Source organism: Lonchura striata, chromosome 3, assembly GCF_046129695.1.
Source record: "Lonchura striata isolate bLonStr1 chromosome 3, bLonStr1.mat, whole genome shotgun sequence".
Classification (NCBI taxonomy): domain Eukaryota; kingdom Metazoa; phylum Chordata; class Aves; order Passeriformes; family Estrildidae; genus Lonchura; species Lonchura striata.
The window spans coordinates 66952085-66979514 of NC_134605.1; the positions used below are offsets into that span (position 1 = coordinate 66952085).

The 27430-nt window shown below is 39.1% G+C and overlaps 1 protein-coding gene across 7 annotated transcripts in view; it reads left to right on the forward strand.

Annotated features, from left to right (window-relative positions):
- Positions 1-8395: 8395 nt before the first annotated feature.
- Positions 8396-27430, forward strand: part of HS3ST5 (heparan sulfate-glucosamine 3-sulfotransferase 5) — a 192594-nt gene continuing 173559 nt past the window's right edge. For 2 of the 7 annotated variants that reach the window (XM_077782265.1, XM_021555514.3), the window contains exon 1: positions 9510-9550. The gene's annotated coding sequence lies outside the window, so the exon portion shown is untranslated. Of the gene's footprint in view, positions 8451-9129; positions 9551-9674; positions 9845-27430 lie in introns of those variants that run through there. The other 5 variants (XM_077782266.1, XM_077782264.1, XM_077782267.1 and 2 more) reach the window with 5 other exon arrangements.

Below are 27430 nucleotides of genomic sequence, written 5' to 3' on the forward strand. Positions count from 1 at the left end.
GAAAATGTAGAGACATGGTTATGGAGGAAAACAGGAAAAAAGGATCAGTTTTAAAGATGACCCTGAAAATGGTTTTCTGGTATAAAAATACGTAGAAAAATGAAGCAGACAGGGAGGTGATTGAGCTCCATAAATACGTCTGTGAATAAAGAAGAAAGAGCTCATTAAATCATAATACTGAAACAGAGAACATTCTAGGTGGACATAAATGTGCTGAAGTGGAAATTGAAAAGGCTTCTAGCCATTACACCAAGCAAAATTTAGTGTTTTTTCCAGTTATATTACATAGGAAGAAAGTTTTTGAAAGAGGTATTTGTAGTCTCTTATGAATGGGATTATTTGGTAAATGCTTGAGCAAGGGGGAAATGAGATCTATGGCACATGTCCCTTCCACTTTCACCAACACGATTTCAGGTGCATCAGTTCACCTAAGTGACTCTCAAAGTGTAATAAATGGTTCCATAATACCTAAGTATATTGAGACTTAACCCATGTATTTATTCATGTATGTCTCATAAAAAAATTGAACAAAAGGAAAAGTCAGATTACCAAAGCTGGACCTGAAAGACTAAAATTAATTTGTACATCAGCTTCTAAATATGGAATCTAGAAGGACTTTGATCACTTTATATGATGTCACTTGCAATACAGTTGCCACTTATCTTTCTCTAGTTTTGCCAGCTACAATGCAAATTTACTAAGCATGTGATTATAAGTGTTTAGATTTATTCCCAAAAGAATCTGTTAAATATGTCACTAAATGTAAACAGTCATGCTCACACGCAGTACTTGAAATATGTTATTCAACACATACTTGCATATATTTACTGGGTTTTTTTCCCAAAAACGTAGGGTCTGAGTTAAAGAAATTCAGCTGTTTCCACTGTCCAAAGCTTGTTGTGGATCAACAGTTCAAGGAGGAAAGCACATCAGCAAGGAGAAAGTGCCAAAATGTGCATGATGCATTTTCTGAATTCTATGGAGAAGAGCAGAGGCCTCATCTCTGCAGCACCTCTCTGCTGTGAATGAGATGTGTGGATTCAAGCAGGCACCTGGATCAGTCAAAGTTCAGAGTAGCAGTCTGTAGTATGGCTTCAAAAGAAATGGTAGCTTAGAAAACTGCTGATGATTAAAGACATGGTAAAAAAACTTTATTCTCCACAAGCCTGACCTTAACTAACCTGGTTTTGGATTACAGATTAATCAGATGTTTTTTTACCTAGCAAAGCGATTCCTTGCCAAAAAAATCTTAACCAAAAAGATATCAATTCAGAGGAAATAGTGACTGGGTGATTTTTGCAAATAGAAGTTCCCACATGTGGGTTTTAGCAAAGAAATTGACACCCTTCCCCACTTCCTATTTCAATCAATCCTTGTTAAGGTAAAGGGATTTGGTAACCAGGTTCCTTCAAAAATGGATATGAAAATTAGTGTAATATTTTATGTGGCATTGCAATCCCCTGAAGACATAATTTAGCAAGAAAATTTTCTTATTGTGGACAATAAATAAAGAAATTGACAATTTTACTTTTTCTTAAATGCTTGTTCCAAACCAGAAAATGGGAAAGGTTATCCTGGCATTGATGTTGTTAGAAAATGTCAAAAGAGAAGGAAATGGTTCCAGCCCCCACCAATTCTGAGCAATTTCCCTCTTCTCTAGCTCTGCTTGGATCCCTTTTCCTCCTATAAGTGCAATATCTTAAATGTTCAAAAAAAAATGAGATCACAGAACCGAAAGGGAAGTAGGCTGTCAATTTCAAAGCTGGAAAATTTACAGGCACTTAGACAGTAGACAAACTTTTTCAGTTTGGCTCAAAAATAAATGTTCAGCAAACTTTTCAGTAACAGATTATTCTGGGATTTAGAGTTTCACTATACTTGAAGAACCTACACTCAGTTATTACCTCAGTCTAAACATAAGTGGGTTCCAGGGTAGCTTGCCCACAGATTGTGAAAATATATATTTTTTTTTTTTCTTCAGGACCTCTCATCATCACCTCTAGGAACCAAGTGGGATGAGTTTTATAAAAATGCTGTCATCTTCATTCTCACTGCCTTTTATTACTATTACTATTTTTAGCACATATACAGTGAAAGAAGTTTCAGTATGCATTTCAATTAATGTTGCATTCTTAAATCATTTGAATTGTGACATGAAATTCAGGATATCATTTCTCTAGCCCCTTGCAGTGCTAGAAAATTCTATTGGTAAGCTAGAAAATTCACCAAAATTAGCTCATCACCTACTTCTCAAAAGTTATGAATGTTTGGGTTTGTAATGCCCTACTTCAAAGTCTGTGCCTCATTTGTAGAAATGCTCCCTTCTCAGCTGAAGCAAGCACACAGTAACCTTTCAAAGAGTAAAATGAAAATTTCTAGATAATTTACATTTACACTCAAAAGTGGTGGGCATTCATTCTTTAATTGGTTATGTCTCAGTTTCATCTCCACATTTGGAATGGTTGAAGTGCTGTAAAGTGAATAATTGTCAGGTGTCATATTGACTGGTTTCACAGAAAATCTTCTGAAAATGCAATTAATAAATTTTCTCAATAGAGTTTAAATAAATTGTCTGAAAGTGTCTGACTTGCCCAAATGCCAATGAAAATAAAATAAAGCATTATACACCGGCTTAGCCATTAAGCAGGACTCATCTTTTGCAGTGTTATCCAGTGTGGACAAAAGATGAAACAGTATATGCTTTCACAGTTTTAAACTGTGTTACAACGTATATCCACAAATAGGGAAGAAGTTGAGTAGAGTTAGCAAAGGCAATCTTAGCTCTAATGTTGCCTAATACATGACTGCAGCATTTTACTGCAATAAGAATTAAGGAGTTCCATTATTTACTTTCATTTTCCTTCTTCTCTTTCTCTTATTTTCAATTTACTGCATCTTTTCTATTCTTCAAAGAAGAATGAACACAATGAACACAAGTATCTCAAAAAGTGGCCTTATACCAACGAGATTCATCGTCGAGATTGGGAAGTTAGACCTGCAGGGTATTTCTGCATGTAGAGCTCTGTCAGGCCTGACAATGGCAACAGATGGTCACCTCTTGTGTGGAGCTGCACCAGAGGAGAGTGAGGGGCACACTTTGCCAACAGGTTTCACAGATAAGTATTGATAACAGTGAAATGCTGAGGTTTGGGATGGTTGGTTCATTTCCAAGATCTGCATGGCAGTATGCTTCAGTACTACAGACTTTTCTGTCTCTTTTCCTGCTTTTATGTCTTATTTCAGTTCTCTCTCTCTCCCCCACTTCTGTGACTTCATTCACATCTTCACTGGCTTTTTTCCACCTGACTTTTCACTTAGCCAGCTACGGTCTTCAGTATTTTTATTTCTTCTTTTTCCTTGTCAGCATATCCAAACTTTTAAGCTTCTCACATAGTTTTGCCATCTGACTGCCACACAGGCAGATCCCTTGTCTCTTCCTATGCTCCCTTTCTGCACCTAGCAGTCATCTGAATTTAGTCTCTTCCTTACCACTTCCTCACAGGTCTCAGAACTTTCTCCCATAATTTTTACCATTGAAATCCCTGCCACTTCATCCTTGCCAGCTTCCCAGTCACAAGAAATGCAGGGAAGACTTCTTGCACTCCAGCAACACTGAAACAGCCTACTTTTCAGTGCATCTTGGGCTCTAAACAAAATTAAGAGCAGAGGAAAAACAGACCCTCTTGGTGAAGAGCAACAAGATTGGGGGAGAAAATTCCAGGCTATTTCTGAATGTATCTGGGTGGAGAACAATTAAACATATGCATTAATTGCATAACCCTAACAAACCACTATTTTACTTGTGTCGCCTAAGCTTCCAAATGTTCATGAACTGGAAAAATGTAAATGAATTTTCATGGAGATGCCAAATCATACTCAACTAAATCCTGCCAACTGTACTTCTCTTCTCCATTACCTGAAGGTGCTAGAGTTCTTAAAAAATAGGACTTAAAATGAATATATTAGCAAGAAATGTAAGAAAATATTGTTCCTCAATCTCATTCTCAGGTGTAGCTGAGCCATTTTGATTGGGTAGGCTAAAAACATGCAGCCTGAGACAGAACTTCAGCACTCAGAATTTCAGGTTCAATCACTGAAGCTTAGCAAACTTCTAGTAAGCTGAAAAAAGTGTAAGTGTCAGGAAGAAACATGGAATGGACAGTAAAATACTTGAGAATTATTCCTGTTATGTGCAAACCTCAGCTATTTTGTCAATGCTTACCTGAATGGAAAACAAGAGTCAGTAGGCCTTGTATGTTAGTTTTTCACTGAACAAAGTAGAGAAAACATCATAAACCTCTGTGAAAATGATGACAAGTATGGGTGCCCAATGACCAAATAGCTCTGCATATATCCATAGATCTTCCATCAAAATTAATGTTATGTCTTTGCATATAATCTTTTTTTCTTCCTAAATGGAATCATGCATGGACATTTGAAGGCAGAATTTAATTCTAAGCCTAGTACCTTTGAAATTTTTTCCCCCAAAATGAAAGTCTCTCCTTAACATGCTAGTCACGTTCCCCTACGATTTTAAATAAGCTTCCTCTCAGCCTATTATTGTTTAGTATGTTTTCCTATATATTCAGAAAGAGCTGTCAAAACTCTCAGGTGCTGAAGATAAGCCTGCAAAGCAGAGCTTCCACAAAATAAAGAAGGATATTGTATAAATTCTTAAATATATCAAGGTTAGATTACCTTTGTTGCTTTGTATATCTAAGATTTGAATTGATTTTTCCGGTATGAAAACAAAGGGAGGAAGGGAGTTCTGATGTAATGCTTTGCAGAAACCAGAAAAGTCAATAATATGCAGACAGGTCAAACATATAGTATTTACTGATTCAGTGAAGCATGTTTTTAATGGTTTATGAAGGCAAATTCCAACTTAATAGATGTACATTGGTTATAAGTTTTAAGAAATCTATGATTTTAATGCACAAGTTTATATAATCTTATGAGATTCTTAAAAACTTTAAGTTTTTTAAAAGTTCTTCATGTTTTTTTTCCAAAAAGTAAGTCAGCTTGCCCTAAATTAAAAAAAAAGAGTTGACATATGAGACACTTCCCATAGAACAGAATGCAAATTTTTAAATTTGGGAGACAATTACATAAAACATACATTTATTACAGACTAAATGTTCAAAAAGTAAAGAAACACTCTAGTCCAATTCCCAGAACTATTAGATAAACTTTAATTTTAAACTAAAAATCTTGGATCCATAGTGTTATATATAGAAGAGTAGACATGCTATACCAATCTGCACATTTTCTCTGACATTTTGACTTTCATAGAAAATCTTGTTGAGTGTCAAAACCTCAGTTGGTTTCAAGTTGTTAATGAGATTGCAAACCAGTGCAACCATAGAGCAAGTGTAATAAAGGCTGGGCATTTTAGTCTTGCCATTTTTATCTAATCTAATTTTGCAGAGAACAAGTTTTGCTTGTTATTTATTATCCATGTCCGTTTGTAATAAATGGTACATACTTCTTCAAGTTAGAGCACTGAAAATGAATACAATAAAGGTGTTGGATAATAGGCTTTGTAGCAGAAAAATATACAAAAGAAACAAACAGAACTTTATTAAAGAATAGAGGTCTCAATTTTCTATTTCCTTAAAATTCTGGCTACTGAATACCTGTTACTTTTATATCACATGAAAGTTGGGAATTTAGGATAGACAGAAACTTCACAGTTTTACATCTGCTAATGCCAATGTGATTATCCTACACAACATATGAAAAGATGGACTAGTGTGTGTGATACGTTATACCTCTCCCCTGCTACAGTAGATGGCTCTTAAGTAAGGAGAAAATACTGGATTTAGTGATGACAACAGAGAAAAAAAGCTAACAGCTAGAATATACCTGATTTCAATCATTTGACATATCTACAGTAGCAATAATAATTCATTATTTTTGGGGCTATTTATGACTACTTTTGCTGCAACAGGTGGAAATATAGCCTAAATCTGACACTATGGTGTACGTTTCCATTTCCTTCCCATCTGCTCTTAAAGCCAGAAGTTTCACACACTCAAAACTTTATGCTAATGTAGCAGTCACTTCTTAATTTTACTACTGATCTTAATGAAAATGGGATCAACAGTACATTTTCATGAATTAAATAAAGAGCCTTGGGCCTTTCTCTCTTGGGCTAGGATAAAATGGTGCCAGCTGACTATGTCTGAGGAGCTTGTTAAGGTGACAAAAAATACACCACTAAAACTTTCCTCAAGAGGTTGAGTCCTATGAACTTAGATCTTTTATCATTTCCCAGAATCTCATGTTTAGTGTATTTGAGAGGACTTTTCCTAAACCACAGCGATTTAGAAACAATGTGCCGAGGTCTTGAGAAGATGTAGGTATTATTGTACACTCTGCATTTCTAATGAACAGTAGGAAGTGTTTTGCAGCACAGCCTGATCATGGCAAAAGGAATAAAGGAATAAAGGTCTTCTTTCCTGCTACCTCCTCCACATGAAATTGCGCTTGCTTGCAGGCCCAGCTACCTCTGTAACACACCAGCTTCTTGAATTCAATCTTGTCACCCAGCTGGCCCTTCTCCCCATTCCCACCACATTTCCCATTCTTTTTCCCCAGGTCCTCACATGATCAATCATCCATTTTGCATATACTATCTATCCTCCACTCCCAGAGACATAGCTTGATTTAGCAGTGACAAATTCAACCTCTCTGAATGCAGACTTTCCAAAATAAATATTTGGGCTGTTAGGACCACAGCCTAATGTCCTACACAAAAAAAAGAGAAACACAGAAAACATTATATACTTTTATTTTTTTTTTACAGATGTATTTCTACTACCTAAATTGTTTGTGTGAAAAATAAGGTGCAAGGTATAACTTTCATATTCTTTCTGTATCAGTGATTCTATGACTTCTTCTCCAAGTGGTAGCACTTTTTTATAGCACTCAGCAGGATGCTGAGAGCTGTGTTTTTAGCTTTGCCTCTTTTTATTCTAATTTTTCAATGATTTTGAAATACATTATTTATATAATTGTTATATATAGAGCATGTATACATGCACATTTATGTATTAATATATAGCTTCACACAGAACATTTTTGATTAAAGGGGATATATGTGTCTATGTATTTAAAACACATGAAAGGGAGAAAAAGGCCCTATATATCGTCCTTTCATGTTTTTATTTTGATTACATAGGGTTTTGCTTGGTTTCTCTCTGTAAAGAGAACTAGAACTAAAACTTTGAATTCTAGACAGTGTAAGTAGTATTTAATTCAGTGGTGAAGGTAAAATTGTCCAAAATCCTTCTTATAAAATAAGAATTTTTAATATGCCTCTGTCCACCTTTATGCATATTGCCTTAAGCATAGTTTTTGCCCATAAAATGGACACAAAGTAGCTAAAAACTCACAGTATTATTTATTTCTCATATTTTTTATTGTTGATACTCTATTTTTAATTGCAGCATAGGAGAGGAGAGTTTACTGTGAAAAGAAAATGGCTTGTCTTTAAGATGTAAGAATTTATCCGTGTGCTATTGTTGCCTGCCAACAATGAGCTAAAGAGGTTAATGGATCATAGGTCTGGCAAACAGCCACGCTGCCTCTGGCTCCATACATTTAACTGCATAATCTGGGTTAAGATTTGGTGCTATTTTTTAAATCAGGGCACGAACCGTTGATAAATAAAAAGTGGGTTTTATCTAGTATTTTTTTAATTTTTTTTTTTTTTAATTTTTTTTTTTTTTTTGCTCCCGAAAACAGAGCCACTTATCACTGGTCTCGAATGGCACGGCAGGAGGAGCGGGGGGAAGCGGGCTGGGGCCTCGCTCGCTCCCCGCCGCGCTGTGCCCCAGGATAGGGCGCTGCCCCGTTAGCAGCCGCCGGGCACTGCCCTCGCATTCCTCCGGCCGGGAATCAGCGCCTGCTCCCCCTCTCCCCGGGCTGCCAAAGTCGAGGGCCCAAAACCCCAGAGGAGTACTCTTATGGGTCCTCTACACACAGGAAACTCCTTTTGGAGCTCCGAAACCACCACCTGAAGCCCCCTTTCCATTAAAGGAGTGGGGTATGGGGGGTGTGATTGGATTTTGCTTTGTTTTTGTTGTTTTTTTTTTTTTTTTAAAGAAAGAGAGATCACAAAAAAAAAAAAGTAGATAGCTCCCCCTCTCCCATCTTGCATGTTCCTTGGGCACACTGTTGGAGGAGCCAGGTAGCAGTGGCAGCGTTATAATGCAAATCACTAAGCGAGCAACTTTAAATGCTGTTGTGGCTATTTTTGATTTCTCTCCCAAGAACAAGCTTTTTTTAGTGTGCGTGTTGTTTCCCCCCCACTCCTTTCCATTCGATTCCTCTAATCATGCCCTCCCTCCCTTCTCTGCTTGCTCCCCCCTCCTCTCCCAAACATCCAGCAGTCATGATGCACCGTCCTCGGTCCTCTCCAGTGGGTCACTCCGCCCGGGCGGGAGGTGAGCAGCCGGGCGAGGGAGCGGCGTTTGCAGGGATGCGCCGGGGCACCGCTGCCCGGCAGAGGCGGGCCCTCACCGCTGCTGCTTCATTCCTCCGCCGTCTCTTCAGGGTGCCGCCGGCAGCTCTTGGGAGCAGCCGACTTCCCCTCTGCGCCCCTCGCTTCTCCCCCTCCAGCTGCGTCCCGGCGGCCGCAGGCTGCCAGCGCCACCCCAATGCCGGCGGGAGCCCGGCCGCTTCCCGCGGAGAAGCCAGCGCCGGCGGAGGGCCCTGCCCAGCTCTTCGCTCGGCCGCAGGGCGAGCCGACAGCACCTGGCCGCGTTGCCTGCCTTAGCGGACTGGGGGAGAGAGAGGGAGGGAAGGAGAAGAAAAAGGGTGGGAAGGAAGGAGGGAGGGAAAGAGGGAGGCTCCTCTGTGCGCGGGGAGCGGCTCTGGCTCTCAGCTGGGCGCTCCCGGCAGCGGCAGCTTCTGCCGTGCTGCACCGCGGGCGGTGACGGCTCCCGGCGCGGCAGGAGCGCGCCGCTGCCGCGGGACCGCAGCTTAGGGCGGGGGGCTCAAACCTCGGCCGGGAAGTAGAGACAGAGTTTTCTTTTCTTTTTTTTTTTTTTTTTTTTTTTCCTACTGTTTGGGCTTTTTAATTACCTTTATTTTTTTAATCCCTCCCCCCGCTTCCCCCATTCACCCGGCGGTGCGTGTGGCAGCGGGGAGGATGCGCGCCTCCCCCAAGCCGTTCTCCGGCAGCTCCCGCCGCGGCTGCGGGGCGCTGGGGGCCGCGGGGCCGGGGGCGCGCTGGGCCGCACCTGGTGCCACCACCATGCGCGGGCTGCGCCCCCTGATCTCCCCCACCGCTTCCCGCCCCCCTCCTGTGCCTGAGTCTCCCTTCGCTTGTGTCCAGCATCGCGCACACACGCACACGCCGTCACGCACGGAGGCACTCACTCACTGACTGCCGAGCTGCCCAGGCTGCCGAACAGCACAGCGCTGCGTCGCGCAGCCCGCCTGGAGCCCCCTCCCTCCCTCCTCCCTCCCTCCTTCAATCCCTCCCTCCCTCTCTCCTCCTCCTCCCTCGCTCCCGCCCGCCCGCCGCTCTGAAGGATGCCCGGTAAGTAGCGACGAGGACCGGCACCTCTGCCGGTGCGTGATGTGAGGGTTAGGGACTGCTGATACTGCTGCCGCCCGCCGGGGGGGCGCAGGGCGGGGGGCGAGGGGAGGGGAGGTGACAGCGATCCGAGGCAGGAGGCGGCGGGGCTCGCCGTGTGCTCCTCAGAAGGACTTTTAGCTGCGCGACCGGGGTTTGGATGTGGGCGCCGAGGGACGGGGTCTGTGCACCGCAGCGGGCACCGGCCGGGGCGGGGGCGCTTCGTCTGCGCTGCGGGTTGCTGCCTGCAGCACCGCGGTGAGTACGGGGCTCCGCGCCTCGCCGGGGTCCCTCGGGGGCGGGTAAGGTGTGGAGGGTGCCCTGCCGCGCTTGGGGCTCCCTCCTTGGCGGCTCTGCTCCGCGCCGTGCTGGGACCGGGGCACGGAGGGCACGGTGTCCCCCGTACGCCCCGGGTACTTCGCTGCTCCTCGGTTTTGGCCACCGGTGTTTCGGACGCCGCGGTGCCACCGATCGGACTCGGAGCCGGAGCTCCGCCGGGCGCCTCACCTGCGCAGCGGAGCAGCCAGGTGCTGCGCGCTGGGGAGCAGAGCGGAGCCCCGGCCGGTGCCCCGGCGCCGCAGCGAGAGGTGCCCGCGGCTCCCCTGCCCGCTCCCCGTCCTGCATGCTCTGTCCTCCTGCGCTGCAGAGGGCTCCGGTGCGAAAACGCTTGTCCCTTAGGGAAGCGTAATGTTTGTAAAACGTTGGCTGTCAATTAGCGGGTGTCTCCGCTCAGCTCGGGTTTGCACACGGCTAACTCCGCTCGGGCAGGGGCTCAGCTCCGGCTACCAAATGCTAAGAACACCGTGCAAGGGGCTTTTTGTTCTCCTAGACTGCCTGGTGCGATTTGTGGGAAACACATATGAAAGCTCACAATTGCTGGCGATTTTTAAGTGGACTGGGGTAAATCATTGAAGTATTTTTTCTTCTACTGTGTGTACTTTGGCAATGATCTCTTCTCACTGTGTTTTTCATCCTGGGTATGATAACTCTGCCGTTGAAGTCAACGGCAAAACTCCCAATTGACTTCAGAGGAAGGTAATTATGGTCAATATGGAATGAAAAGGACTGGGCAGAGATGGCAAAGCAAAAGAGATGTATAAAAGAAACTTCCTCTTAGAAGCTAGCTCTCTAACCAAAGAATTTTAGCAGTGTCAGGATTGTCTTCTAGATTTTCATTGCCATTTTGCACTGGAGAATACTGGAATGATTTCTTGATGTGTTGGAAATCAAGTGGGCTGAATCCAATTTTTTAATCCATATACATTATATCACATTACTTAGTAATTGGTACTTTTTCCAGTATATCTTTTTTCTCAAAAAAAAAAAAAAAAAAAAAAAAAAAGTTAGAAGCAGTTGGAGACAATTAGATGAGCTCTCATTGACTTCAGTGGCCTGTGGATTGGGCCCAGGAAGTCTCAGTAGAGAAGTAACAAGAGTTATAGTACAGTTTGTAAGGAAAGGTGTTGCATAAGCATTTAACTCATGAACACCCTCTCTCTAGAGAGGAGAAAAATCTAAATGTACATTAATTTTTTATCCCATTTTATCCAACTCTTTCACAGCACAGATACAAATAAGAAAGAATGCTTCTGATTAATAATTAAAATGCCCATATTCATACGGATAACAAAGAAGATTTTATGCAAAAAAAAATTCCATTAGCAAATGGAAGTTCTAGTTCACAGAACGTCCTCTGTTCAGTGCAGTATTTAGATTGGGAGCAGTCAGATATATAATGGAGCACTAAATACAAATATTGATATTCAAATGGCAAAAGCTAGACTTATTCCTGCAACCTGACTAACCACTCTCAACTGCTTGGAATGTCTTAAAAAGGAAAATGTGATTTTATTTTTTTTTCCCAAATCTGAGCGTTGAAAGAACCCCCAAGCAACCCTACATGCTGAATCTGGTCAAAAACCTATCAAGTATCAGAAATATGCTCATGCTCATGAACAGTGTGACTACTACATTGATAGGTGTGCTGGGGTGCCACTGGCTGGATGCCAGGAACTCACCAAAACCGTGTTATCACTGTCCTCCTCAGCTAAACAGGGAAGAGAAAATGTAACAAAAAGCTCATGGGTTGAGATAAGGACAGGGGAATCACTCAGCTGTTAGTGTCACATGCAAAACAGACACATCTTAGGGAAATTTGCTTAATTTATTACCAGTGTAGGAAAACTAATAAAAACTAAATCTTAAACATCCACCCTTCCCCTTCCCCTCTCAGCCTTCTTCCCCATCCATTCTTCTTCCCAGGCTTGACTTGACACCTTAATTATCTACCTCTTCCCTGCCCGTGGTTTTGGGGGATAGGGAATGAGGGTTGTGGTCAGTTCATCACATGTTGTCTCTGCCTCTCCTTCCTTCTCAGGAGGAGAACTCTTCACACTCTTCCCCTGCTTTGGTGTGATGCTCATCCCATGGGAGATGGTCCGCCATTAACTTTTCCAACAAGTCTCCCCATGGGCTGCAGTTCTTCATGAGCTGCTCCAGTGTGGGGCCCTTCCACAAGGTGCACTCCTTCAGGTGCAGATTGCTGTGGTGTTGGTCCCACAAAGAGGGACATTACTCCAGTGTGGAGTGCTCCCTCCACAAGGCCATAGGTCCTGTCAGAAGCCTGCTCCAGCATAAGCTTCCCAAAGGGTCACAGCCTACTCTGTGCATCAGCCTGCTCTGGCACAGGCTCCTCCAGGGGCTGCAGGTGGATCTCTGCTCTACCATGAACCTCCCTGGGCTGCAGGGGCACAGCTGCCTCCCCATGGTCTGCACCTGGGGCTGCAGGGGAATCTCTGCTGTGGCACCTCGAGCACCTCCTCCCACTCCATCTTCACTGACCTTGGTGTCTGCAGAACTATTGCTTTTACAAGTTCTCAGTCCTCTCTGTGAATGCAGTTTCTATTGCTCACTCCTCTCTCTGGCTGCAATTTCTGTTGCTCGGGGTATTTTTTCTCCCTTCTTAAATCTGCTATCCCAGAGGTGCCACCACCACTTCTGCTGGTGCTCAGCCTTGGTCAGCAGCAGGTCTGTCTTGGAGCCGGCTGCCATCACCTCTGTGGGACACAGGGGAAGCTTCTGGCAGCTTCTCACAGAAGGCGCCCCTGTAGCTTCCACCACTAACAAAATGCTATACAAAAAGAAAAAAAAAACTTTCTAGTTTATGGTCCAATAATGATGTTTCCTTTTTAAGTACAACTTTGTGGTAATAGGCAAATATAAAAGCAAAGTTTGAAGTGCTGCTTTTTTTGCAGGCATTTGGTAGAATTGTCATTGAAGTGAACTGAATGTGTCACTAATACTTAACTGTGAAAAGATTAAGATGTTCATGTTACAGCGGGGAAAAAATCCTGCAAAATGGACAAATACTTCACTTATTATCTCTTCTCTCCTTGCGAATCCATAGGCAAGACAGACACCTCATTCTTAAAATGTCATATTACAGGTTTCTTTCTAATTTTCCTGTGAATTCTAAGGTTTCTTTTATCATGTGCCATATATGGAAGTGGAGGGTACATATTTTATGGGACTTTACGGGGAGTAAAATTTTATCTGATCTACTTTGTTGCTTCCTCTATTCTCCACTCTATCTGCTGTTTGCTAACACATTGTAATGCAACAGCCTATTTTTGTTGAGAATACTTCTATTTCAAGTCAAACATGAAAAATATGGTAATTACTTCAATATTAAGAGGTTTGGATTGTTTTTTATTGAGGGGTATGGCAGGGCGTGATGCTGGTGCTTTTTTTAAGATCCAAAGCTTCTTTCTGTCAGCAGTTCTAAAAATTAAGATATTATTTTAATAAATTTTTGGGTTTGTCTGAGAGCCATTGTTTGGAATTCTGTGGGTTTTTTTAATTTTGATGTTCTAGTACTTTTTCTTCAAAGATGCATATGGACATTCAGACAGATCCTGTGGACAGCATCTCCAAAACAGAAATTTAGGATTTTTTAGGCTTACCTGTAACTAAAGACTATAAGATCTGAGTATTTAAGGCAGAGTTGAATGAAGCTAGATAATGAAGTACCAGGAAATGCCAGAACATGATTCTATATAACTATTGCTCACTTTTAGCAGCTATATAAACCTCATCCTGTTTTGAGGAGTAAATGCTGTTCATCTTTATTCAGATAAATATTTCAAGATTATTTTTACTGTCCCTTGCCTGACTCTGAAACATATTTATGCCCTTGTATTGCTATGGTTGTTAAGTGAATGGTAGCAAGCATTTACAGGTATCTTGGTATTTGAATTTAAGAAGTAACATTACTGGGATTCTTGAAAGTCACCTAAATTTTGTCATTACTCCAACTTTAAGAACATTTTCAAAGTAAATTTTATTTTTTATTAGACTCAGAACACATTCATTGGATATTTATTTAGGACTATATTCTTCTATTCAACAATTTAAGAACAAAAGCCTCCACTGTAGCTCAAATCATTCAAAATATTGGTTTTAGGTTATACATTGTACATATGGAACCTGGCATGTAAAGCAGATGGTATGTAAAATTATGCATAGCATGTCTGGAAAGCCATATAATATCTAAATGCAGTGCAACAGAACAAGGAAAGAGTATCATGTGCAACTTAAAATATCAATCACTGGACTATGTCTAATCTCAGCTGTGCTTTGCTTTCACGTGTGTGTGTATTTGTGTGTGTGTGTTTTCAATTTTCTCTTATGACAACCAGGACATTTCCTTGATAAAATCATCTTCCTTAGAAAAGCATGCAGACTGAAATTATATACTACTGGCTAAATGAAATAAAAAGATGGATATGCAAGAAAACCTAGCTTAGTTCGGTTTGGGTGCAGAGCACAAATGCATGGAAATTAAAAAAAAAAATAAAACCAAGAACAGAAATGTCAATCTTTTAAGGCAAATAGCCAGACATCACTTACTACCAGGACTTTTTACTCTGTTATTTATGCTTTTGGTTTGCCTAACACAGCAACAGCACTTAACAGTACTTCTATCCTGTTGCATAAATACTGTGTTAGAACCACTCTCTCTCCCTCTCTCTCTCTCTCTCTCAAGTATTACAAGTCTGTGAGCACAATTTTTTTCCTGAACAAACAAGCATTACTGTGCATTGTTAACACAATCAGGTGAAATGGTAATTGCAGAAAGATTCACATCAACAAAACCCTTGAATAAATATTAGTCTTTAAGCATGTGCTGACCTCAAGGGGACCTAATCACATTTTGTTGAACAAAGATGCTTTTGTGATCAATGACCACGAAAGGTAATAGTTTTTCCAAGTTTATTCAAACATGTAAATCTGTGGTTATAAAATTTTGTCAGCACCAGACAACTTTCAATTTAACTTTCAGGGGGAAATCTTTAAATATTGCTATTTTTCTTTTAAAGTTTTATATACTTTAGAAGTACTGGAAGCAATTAACTGTTTTAAAATGGGTTGCACAGCTGTACTCTTTCATAGTTCTAGTCAAAATGAACTTTTGTAGATAAGATGTGAAGGATGATGTTTATAATGAAGGACTACTGCAAAATGAACTTTACATATAATAATGGACTAACAGTGCAGAAGGTAGATTTTAATAGCCAATTCTGTTAGATTCAGACATTTTTCAGGAGACAAATTGAAGGAATGTCTCCATGGGCAAACTGTTGAGTATACCCAAACAAAGGATTTTTAAGGTACTTGAGTTGATATACAACGTTTCATGCTACAAAATAAGTAAATAAAAAATAGATAATTCCTGTACTTTTTGTTCACACACTCTCTTAGTCCTTAGGCATTTTATTTTTTGCAACAGTGTTGCTTAAGAAAATACAGCTCTATGTCTGGGGGACTAAAAGAACACATTTGTCCTCATATATTACAGAACAGTGTCTAATGATTTATTTCCCTTTTGGAAATGAAAGAACTTTTATCCATTCAAATCACTGTAATACAATCTTGTATTATAATGGCTTGAACAATCTTGACTGCACACAGTTGCTGGAGTCTCCAAAGGACTGTCATAAATAAAGCTATTAGACTGTATTATAGCAGACACATATTCAGTCTACCAAGGGATAACAGGATTTTACATTACAGCAGAAAATGGTAAAAAAGTGTCTGCGAATTACGAAAAAATTATTGGTAAATGGACTTAATGAACTGATTTATAATACATATATATGTGCTAGTTTTCTTTTAAAGTGTGCATCTGCAACATTAATATTAATGAATTAATTCTGTGTAGAATTAAGTGAAAAATGAGATGACAAATAAGAGATTTGTCCTCCACAACAAGTGTTTAAGCTTGCTCAGCAGCGTGTAAACTTTCTGCACTAACTGATGGACATTTAACTTATATCAAAACCTCCTTTTCCAACCTGACATTGCTGCTGTGATGACAGCCTTAGAAAACTGGCATCTCTTGAGAGATAAGTCACTTTACATCAATGGAAATGGATTTACACTGCATCCTGGATTCTTTGCAGACAGGTTTGTTTTTATTTTTCCTCTTACTTTTATATAAGGCATGACATTTGCCAGGTATGAAGACAAAAATGAGTTTGGCAAAACCTTGAATGAACTTAGAAACAAATTTGGAAATGGTAGAGACATAGCAAAATGAAGTAAAAATATATATAAGGATGTGTTATGTTGTTGGTTTGGTTTTTTTGTCAAGAGAGGGAAAAGTGCAGTATTTTATGAAACGATCCCTAAGACAGAAGTAAGACATAAAAAAAGTGCAACTGAGGTTAAAAATAAAATTATGAAAGTTGAGTTACCTAACATGTTCTGGCCATGGGAGAAGTAACTAAAGCTGACATAACGACAGGATGGGAGCCTCAAAAGAAGACTAAAGCCAGAAAATAACCATTTCCCATGTTGGAAATCCAGATGGCCCTAACAGATTTTGTGTGCATTTGTATACACATTTATCTGTGTGTATACATGTGCATACGTATATACTTTTTCTCTTTTAATATCCAAATCTGTATAATGCCCTACTTTGTTACTTTCCTCCTCCTGGCAGGGATTTGCTGGTTCTTCCTTCTGTCTGACCATGAAGTTACAGAGGAAGATTTGACAACACAGTGAATAGCTGAGAGTGGTTAAATTGTTTCCTGAAGGTAAAACAGTAGGGTCCAATGGTTCTCCTGCAGAATGTTTTAAACCCAAGGCTACAAATAAGAGGCAGTTCTGTCAAAACAAAACAAAACAAACAAAAATAATAACAACAAAAAAACAGCTAAAAACCCCCAACCAACCAAGCAACCAGCTAAATAAAAAAAAAAAAAAAGCCCAAAAAGTATTCAAATCCTGAAAAAGGAGAAAACAATATGAATCTTTACTTCAGTGTCTGAAGCCAGTGTTACATTTTGTCCTGAAAAACATGAATCTGAAAGATATTTTGCCAACTACAGGCTAGTGTCACCTACAATCACTGTCAAAGTCTTCCTGTTTAAACTTGAAAAATCAACTACAGTCTTACACTGGAGAAATAAAAAAAATATTTTCTGTGAGTGTAATGTGGAGTTCTTGGGAAAAATGAAAATTGCAGTGGAGCAGAAGAGTACTTAATACAGCATTTTATTTAATAGAGTAAATAGATATACCATTTTTCATATAAAATTTTGATGCTGAAAAGACTGTTGAATGGATTGAGTGGAGATGATTTTGTCATGATGTCAGAAGGAAGATCTAAGGAAAAATATTTTAGATAATTTGCTGATGCATGTCCTCACCTTTGTAAGTGTAACTATAAATAATATCAGAAGTGGCAGCAAATACTTCCTCTTCATAATTTCACAATCCTGCCTCTTGTAAAAGGATTAATCTCAAATCTAAAGTAAACCAGATTTGCAGCAGGTAAAAAGTCTGCCAATGTAGAATCTATCAGTATAGTCAAACAACATGTCTTTATTTGTCTACTGGTGGAAAATTACATTCCTGACTGGTGATTCACAATCTGTATAAAATAATCTATTATGATCTTTTTGGCAAATAATTCTGAAAAAGAGACTGATAAGCTTTTTACCAACCACAGAGTTTCACTCAGAGGTAGAAAAGGTTTGAAGAGAACTAGTGAAAAATTTGTCCTTGCATTAGAAGTTCTCAGTTTGCACATGAAAAAAGTTCTGGTTACCAATGACATTGCTAGCTACTCTTTCAGCATGCTGCATTTGGTGCTTTCTGAACTAAGAATGAAATTCACTTCCTTCAGATGTGGCAAAAAACATGGGCTTCAAAAAGTCAAAATACAATTGCAGAAAATGGAAGTCAGGCCTTCATTCTGATGTGCCTAAACATATTTCATTTCTCTGGTTGCTTTTCCAACAGCTCCTTCAGGAGGGTTCCCTGGCTGCTGGTGAAGTAGATTTAGGTGAGGGTGAAGCAACATCTGTTTCCTCTCTTGTATATCGGACCTACAGTGCTGCAACTGTCCTTGCTTTCCTCCTGGTGGCAAAAAAGGGACTATTTGTGGTTCAGATACCTCAGAGAGGTTTTTGTATACCTTCCACAACTTAATAGCAAGGAATAAAAAAGGATGAATTTCATGACAGAAACTTTACTTGTGAGCATTATTCTTGAACGGAAATTTTCTTTAACAAAAATGGATTGTAAAGATTTATCAGTCATTAAGATTTGTCACTTCTTCTTTTGTAAAAAAACTAACTAGAAACTTTTGCTTTGTTTGTTTCTAGAACAAAGTAACTAGAAACTTTTGCTTTGTGTGTTTCAGAACCAGAGAGTATATAAGTATTTTTAATGATAATGTGTAATTTTCTTTTATTTTCCACGACTCTTTTTCTTGTCAAAGCAGGAAAGTATTTCAACAAGAAAAAGGAGAGAAAAATGAGAAAAGGATAAAAATATTTTCTAAACTTTCAAACAATTTCTCTTTTGCACAAAGCAAATATATCTGAAAAATGCCTCTTTGTCATTCAACTCTTTGCAAGAATCTGAATTAAATTTTAAAATTCAATTTTTCAAATGTCAATTTAGAATAGATCAAAACTTTTTTATCACAGAAATCTTGTCTTTGAAGATCTTTCAGTCAGGTCTCAAGTAAAACTTGAAGCTAGTTCAAATTTCTTTGAAATTTAAGTTTTTCTGACATATGAGTTAAAATTAAGCTGTCTTTAAAAATATACATTTTCTGTGCATTGTGATAATATATTAATTAAAAGGTATATTTTTCATTTTTCTTGATCTATAATGTGATTTTTTGTGAAAATAAGAAAAAAATAAAAAACTGAAAGAAGTCCCCAAAATATTGACACAAAGTTCTTGATCTCTCCCTAATAAAAAATTCTTTCTGCTGAGACTTTGAAGATTTTAAACTTACTTTTTCAACTTGATAAAAAAGCATTTGAAAAGCTCCAAATATTTTTCCTGATGAAGAGAATAATCCCTGCCCTATTTCCAAGCAGACACGACATTGTGCCATGGTTTTAGGCTAGTGGACAAAATAGATTAGCAAGGTAACGGGGTGAGTTCTTTGAAAGGTACGTGTTTAGTGTAGCTTGATTATTTTATTCCTGGTAATACAGGAAGACTTTAGGTGAGAAGAGAAAGAAAAGGAAAATAAGAGTCTCTTTGCCATAACTAAAGACAGCAGTGACTGGGAAAGTAAGTGTGTCTTTTTAAAAACTTTTAAGAGGAATATTCCCTACAGCTGAACAGTATATAGGCTGAGGATGCATGTTTAAAATGTGGCTAAAAGCTTGGTGCGCAGCTGGGAAGAAATCTGCTTTACTTAGTGTGGTGTTTGAGCACCTTAAGCTGCACGGGTGTTGTTTATGCGAGCTGACACGTGTCGGTAAGTGGTGCTCAGGGCCAGACAGCTGCCCGCAGACCTGGCTGCGCATCAGCACCAGCGCCCTGGGTCAATACGGCAAGCACCGCACGGAGAGGCAGCGCGAACCCCCGGCGCGCTGGTAGGCAGAAGCTGGCCACTCGCGTCTGTTTATCCCCCAGGGGCACAAGGGAACAGATTTGTCAGGGTTTGTCTCTTTTATTCCAGTAATTATGAGAGATTAATTGGGAATGTTTACTGTTGGGAGACTAATTGGGAATGTTTGTTTGCATGTTTGTTTGGTTGGGTTTTTTTTTTTCCTGTTACAGCTGCATTTCTGCTCCTTGCCTGTAATTTTTATGAATAAATTGAATGATGCAAGGTCTCCCTCTAGCCTGGAGGCCAGCTAAGCATGGCCACTTCCATATGGTTAAGCTCCCTTAGCCTCCCAAGCACAGGCTGCATCTAGCCTGCCTCTTGGGAAAACCATCAAAGCTGGGCTAGTGCCCTAGCTGTGCCTAGGAAACCCTTGGGAGACAGCTGGTCAAGTAGCCAACATAAAAACAGTGTCAGAGCCTGCCCTGACATTTTATTTTCTAGGAAAAAAGTAGTTCCAGGGTATGAATTCATGCCCTACTACAATTTAACTCATTTCCATGGATGTAATCTTAGTGTTATTTAGGTCAGTGTGACTCCAAATACATGGATGCTGTTTATTCACTTTGCTTGCTAGGAATGAATGAACTCAGTTGATTTAAACGGTGGTACTACAGCACAGCATAATATTTATATAAATAGTGTAACAGGGGCTTAATATTTGTTTGTAATCAGCCATTAACTGTGGAATATATAATAATATTCTGAAAGCAGGGGAAGATTTGAATGTGGTAAAATGTTTTAGAAAATGGTGGCTACTCTTCTACATACTTTTCTGTGTTACTTATAGTTACATTTCTTATCAAATGCTGGGGTAATTTTATCCAGAAATTGTTGTTATAGGAAAGCTATTATCTATTTACAGTGCATTTGTTTTCAGAAACTTATATAGTGTTGAAAAATCTGGTTTTTCAGAGGTACAAAAAATTGAGGGTACAAGCACTTCTTTTAAAAGATGCATTACTAACATTTTTCAAGAAATCAAACAGATGCAAAAATCTTCATTTGGGAACTATCAGTATTGTTTGTGTCAAGAAAACAAAAATAATGACAAATATTTTAGGGCAAGGTCTCAGAAATCAAACTCCTTTAAGTTTTAAAATATTCACCTTTTAGCTAGCTGGAAATTATGCTTACACAGGATATTTGGATAGTTTTAATTTTTAGTTGAGTGTCAGTGGGCTAATTACATTAAAAATAATATTTAATTTAATTGTGGGGGAAAGTACATTTAATTTAGAGTGACTTATAACAAATTTTTATTTCTTGATACTTAACATCACTGCACATCTTTTACAACATCTACAAGTCATCTTTTCTAATCTTTCTTCATCTTTTATTGCTGAGATTTTGCGAGGTTTTATTATTCTTTCACTGATGCAGGATAGCACAACTTCAAAAACAGTGAATATTAGTCTGGGTGTGGGTACATTGAAATGCTGCCTAGAAGAGACTCTACTCAGCATAGTCCTACAATATCAGTTTTGTGGTTCATGAGTTGCATATGTAAATTACAGTGCTCTTGGGGGAAAGTTACCTATCAGAGAGATAATAATTGCTTCTCTGAAATTAGTGGTAAAATAATTGCCTCCAAACGCTGTGACCCCAGGTGTGTGGTAAGACTGAATCTCAGGGGGAAGATCATGAGGTCCCAGTGCCTTCTCTGGACATTACTTCCAGTTAGGGTTTCAGCAAGCTGTATTTAATACCTCTGGAGGTTTCAAATTAGGAGAAAGAACAAATCTAAATACTTTAGCCATTTCTTTCTCTAATTGATGCTTTTAGTGGAGTTTCAGGGAGTCTGATTTAATTATTGCACAAGTACATATATAATGAACTTGATGTATCCAAATTAAAAATAAAACCTGTATCTGAATCTGATAAATAGGCAGTAGTCTAATACCAGTTTCATTATTCAGTAGAAGCTATTAGGCTTGACCAAAAAAGAAGTGAGAATTATTTAGAAAATTGAAATTTAACGAAGCATACCAGGATTTTTAGCTTAGCTTAGTTTAGAAGTTGAGATGATATATAAGTCACTTACTTTGTTTAGTGAAATCACTGAGTTCCCTAAAATTCTTCATGCTTGGAAAATTATGTGTAGCTTGCAACTCCATAAATATATTTAGAAACAGTAGGGTAGGAGCAGATATTAAAAGATCCCTTGTAAACATTTGAGAGAGGTACTGTACAATTGTTCATGATATACGTCTGCATATTGATTTCTAATTTATACTTTAATATATATTGTGCACTCTCGCCTAAATGGAAATTAATTTTTTCTCTTGGTATGGCATATAATGATTAAGGAGATCTGAGAGTATTCTAAAAAGTTTAAGTTATTTATCACTGATACTTAAAAAGGAATAGTTAAGTAAGTAGATCTAAAGCCAGCCTGGAGCTTCTTTGGTGTGTGTCTGAAGCATGTCTACTAACTACAACTGTAATTCACGATCTAAAGAGCATCCTGCTCCTTGCATCCTGCTGCAATGCCTCTGGTGCCTCTGCCTTTATCTCTTCCTTCCCTTCAGTTTGGTCTGCAGGGATGATAGATCTTAGTGGATGAATACAACTCATGTAGTCCAAAAAAAGAGGGATTCATACCAAGCAGTTGGGTAGTGAACTAGTAGCCAGCCTCAAATTTGTGTCAGACAAATGATTTTGAGATGTCTTGAAGTGCCTTTCTTTCAAAGATGAGGCTTTTTTCTCCAGCCTGTTTCTTGGGAAAAGCTCCAAATTAAGGATCCAGCTTTGCAAATCCCTTTGCAGATTGCTTCAATATCAAAACATTGCATTTTTCAGCAATAAATTGTCTATTAAATATCTCAGTCCATTTGACAAAGGTATTTTGAACAGCTGTTAGGCTGAAACATTCAGGGAGAAAGATCATGACACATTTGGTGGCAATGTGGTACCACTGCCAATAGCTTCCTATAAGCTGTGAAAGAAACAGATGTTACTCTGGCCAAAATTGTGCCTTCCCCTTGACTGCTTTCAGCAGGGTGCAGGCCTGACTCTGACCCCCACTCCCTGAACTAACCTTGAAGCTGCTGTTACAGTGATGGAGACCTCTCAATTAGCCTGATCCTGCAACTGTTTGACACATGCTACAGCAAAATTGTCCTTGCCTGACTGTGGCAGCTGTCGCCTCCAAAGTGATCCTGCCTGCTTATAACTCAAAGTATAACTCTGTCATACATACACTTAGTGCAGAATGGCTCTTAAAAGGCATTTTAATCTGCTGGCATTTTAGTTCGTAGGCCTCTGGGGTCAGTTTGAAAAATTACACTAATGCTGAACTTACTCTGATATTCTGGGCAGCCTTCTGAATTTTAAATAACTATCCTCACAAGGCTACCCTTTTCAAAAATTATCTTAAAGACTGCACACAGAATTTTAACTCTGTTCAGTTACCACACTGATATGCAGGCTGAATTTTATAAAAATGTAGGATACGAATCTCCGATTTCATGGATACCAGCAGTTATTTTAGTTTTCATTATCAGAGTATCTGTTCCTACAGTGCTAACTATATGAGTTCTGTGTTACAGTAATTGTTAATATTTGCATCTGAATTAACCGTTCTGCATTGCTGGTTTTGTCACTGACTGCCTATTCAAATATGTGGGATTATTTTGAAATCTGCATAGGAACTGATTATTTTATAGTCTGAAAATAGGCAAGGCAAAAGATACAGGTCCATTTTTCCAACCAATGGCTCTTCTTAATCCATTTCCTTACATGTATATACAGAAAAAATAAGATTACCCCCTCTTTGCCTTTAGAAATACTAATGCAAGTATTTAATATTTTGCTTATTCAGCATTTGTTGCTTCTCCCAGTGAATTACATGAATTGTTACTGACTCTCATCTCAGCCTGTGTTGTACAGCTTCTTCTTCTGCTGTGGCCTCTTCTGTTGCAAAATTGATGAGTTGAGCTTGTCCAGCTCAACCAGTTGGGCTCCTCTTCTGCTCCTCTACCACCCATCTCCTCTGATCTGACCCTGCCCTCAGACTCTTTCCAGAGTGCAGATTGCAATGGGCATCCAGCCATGGAATGAGACCAGATTTTGGGCACAAAATAAACCCCACTGTTTCCAGGCAGGGACTGAAACCCGTTAGCCATCTGTTCTGCCTGATCGTCAGGGATAAGGGCTACCCAGAGGTAGATTTTAGCAAGGCCTTGAGCAAGTGTACCTTCTGATTTATCTGAGCCCTCTCATGCTTACAGCCTCAAAGACACGCTAAGCATTCTATACTCTCAGTATTGAAATCAGATTTTGAAAAGCTGTAAACTGTTCCCATTTCACAGCACATCTTCTTACTCAGCTTGACTGGAGCTGTTCTCCTTTGGGAGGAGGCCTTTCTGAGCCAGAGGGAAAGGGAAGATGAGCTCAATATATTCCTTGTTCTACCAGCTGCCACCAAACATATTCATCTTCCCTCCAAGGAACTGTGAGTCCAGATCCATTCACACTGTGCACCCTGATGAGACAGAGTGACATCTTCCATGATAGGTGATGAGGCTGTGGTTCCAACCTCAGGGGGTTTTGTAGGTTGGTTGAATTTTTTTTGTCACATCTAATGAAGAATACCAAAGCAGATGTGTTTCACTGTTGTACTTTCAGGAGCAGAATGAAATAAAAAGCCTAGGATGGCAGCTACAGTGAACTCTTGCAGCATGCTGTTTACCTGGACTGTGAGGAAAAGTGATTCTTTGGCTGCTCAGTCTTTTCTGAGTGCTCCAGCAAGCTCTAGGAAGAAAGTTGGAAAAGGCTTGTTCACTCTGCCATGTGTCCAGCCTTTTTCTAGTTAGCAAAGAGTTTCTAGAATGCTTCTTCAGCTCCTTTTAAGATCATGTATCATATTTTTAGATTGACAGCAAACTGTGCCTGGCAGTGACATCTGCAAGCTATTCTTTCTGGGGCTGAATGGTGGCTTTTGTGTTAGATGTGTGATGCATAAACACACCAGTTCTGCTCTTTGACTAGAAGGAGGGCACAGTTTACTTCAGAGGGTTTATTTTATCCTTGTCCTAGTCTAACATCATTGCCTCCGTATGAACTGGGTGACTCTGATTGTTAGTTGAGGTAGACAGTGGTTCTGATTATGCACTGGTGCATTTTGGTACAAATACATCCCAAATAATACAAATAAGAATGTAAATAATGTTTTATATTATTTACAAATCAGGAGGAAATAAACCCTTATTTTAGTAAATAAATTGTTCTGTTAATGTCTATAAGCATACAGTTGTATAGAAGATATAAGGATATATCACAAAATCCCTGTCTTTTGATTCTTTGCAAGATTCCTCTTTCAAAAGTTTTGGTTGGGGTCCTTAGGATGACAGAGTTCTGCTGTCACAATCTTCTGCTTGATTATAGTAAATTTTCTTATTTTGGGAAAAACTTTGCTGAAAAAGAAAAAAAAAGAAAAGAGTAATTTCATCACCCTTCACTTCCCCCTCTTTTTATGAACCACAATTACAATTTTTATCCAAAAGATTCAGTTATTGAACAACACAATACTGTATAACTTGCTTTCATAATGCTAGTGAACCATGTCAATTTTTCATTAATATAAGAACTGACCTTTGCTTTCTTATCCTTTCCTCTCTCCCAGAATTTGACACAGAATTTCAATGTCACAGGAAGAAAATAACATTACATCTATGCAAAAATAATCTCCTCCATCATATATCATTCTTAGCAGCATCACACTTTCACCTTTTTCAAAATTAGAAGTTGAATTAATAAATTGGTGTTTGTTTCAATCATGATGGAAAACTCTGCCTACTTAAACAGGCTCATGCCCTCCCCGTAATTGAAATTTGCAAATATTAATGTGATTATACTAGTGTTCTGTCAATAAATATTATCAACTGAGTTCATTTGTGTGGAGGTCTTGAGATTTCTGCAAAATTATTTTGCATTGTCACTCTAAAGGTTTCATATTAAACCTAACAGATAATTACTATCTTTTTGTAATTAACTCAAGTCCTCTCAAACTTTATATAACATGTCAAGGGAAATAAAGTATACAGCTCTTGCACATGTAAGCAGGCAGGAGGAATGCACACTGGTGTGACTGTTGCTTATGAAGAGTTGCAACTATTTGGAGAGGTGCAGTGGCATTCCTGCCTGAAACTAACCAAGTGACAGATAATCTAGGTTTGTCCCAGGTGTAACTTGTTCCCAAATGAAAATATACCTCTCCTGGCCAAAAAAAAACATCCAGCACTGTCACTGGGAGACGTAGCTCTAAGCTCCTACCTTGTCCTTAGGTGGCAACTTTGTGATAAAAAGTGACCCTGTAGTTAACAAACTCCTGAGCTACTTGTAGGGAAAAGCTGCTGGAGGAAGCTGAATCCTTTTGCACAGGGCCTGACACAGCCAAAGCTGAAGGCACGGCTGTACACCACGAGCAGGAGCTCTGCCTGTGACGGCACCACTTGGTGTCACCTGCCCTACAAATATCACCACTGGGTAAGCTCTAACTACCTGAGCTATGTTTGATAACCCTGAGGAGTCAAAACATGGTTTTCAAGGGGTTAGAATCTCTGAAAATGTCCCTGAACAGAAATTTCCATGATCAGCCTACCTTGAAAAGTCAAGGAAAACAGTTTCTCTATTTATCTCTGAGGAAAACTCCAAAATCATGCAAATCACTAAAAAGAAAAATACTTGAATATTTTAATGTGTATGAAAACTGAAATTCCAGAGCCGAAAAACTGAAAAAGATAAATACAAAATTGTCACACAGATATATTTTTTTCTTAAAATGCATTTGCTCATTCCAGTGATATTTGACTGAGCTCCAGGTTTTTAAAAAGTATATAGTGAAAAGATTTTTTTTTTCTAAATTTATTTAGAAATGTAACTCTCTCTATATTTTTTTGTAATTGTTTGGAATATTCTGAGCATTCAAAGGAATGAAAGAGATCACTTATCCTCTGTGTTTGGCATGAAGGGTGTCCTAATGCACATTTAAGCTTTTCATTGTAGAAGAATGCTATCCTGTGGATTGCTTGCAGAAAATGGGAGAAGCTATATCTGATATAGGCAGTCAAATGACATTATGTGGTACACAGTCAGCATATTTCAAACTAAGAAATCCTTTTTTCTCTTGTTACCTTCAAGTTTTGCTTGAAAATATTGCCAGATAGCTGTGGAAAAGTCCTAGTACAACTACTGAGAGAAAACTTAAACTGTCATTGTGCAAAACTGTAAACTTAATAAAAATAACTTATTGCAATTATTGCCTCCCAATTTTCTGTGTTCTTTGTTTTGAAAAAGGTCAGACTGAATTATCATATTTTTCCTCCTGACCTGAAAATCTATGTTGGCACGTTTTATTTTTTATTGGAACCTGGCACAGCATTTCTCTGGTAATTTTCTGAAAGTTCTATCTTTTATTTTTAAATAAAAGCAGAAAATCAAGGTGGGGGTGAGGGCAAGGTGGAGAGAGAAGCATAAATCTTTAGCTGTGACCATGACAAAGATTTTGCTTTTTTTTTTCTTTTTTTCTTTTTTTTAATGAAAGTGACTGGCACTTGAATTTTATTATTTGATATAGTCTAATTTTTGGTGTGAATAGTCATATTACAAAGCTCTTTGTATCTACACTGGGCCTGAATATAAACCACATCATAGAGGCATATATTCTATTTAAAAACACAAGGACATTTCAAAATATGTTGAACTATTGGTACTTTAATATTAGTTTACATAGATATGTTTATCTATTTATTTATTTCTCTTTAGGCATTTCCAGTGTATAAATTGGAATAAATTTTTTTACACTTATCTGTCAATAAAGGTCATTACTTTTTACATTCCTGTAGATTTCACAGTTGAGCAAATCAAGCTTTCATCTAGCTGAATTGAATTTACCTTCTTTTTATATATCTGGGCAT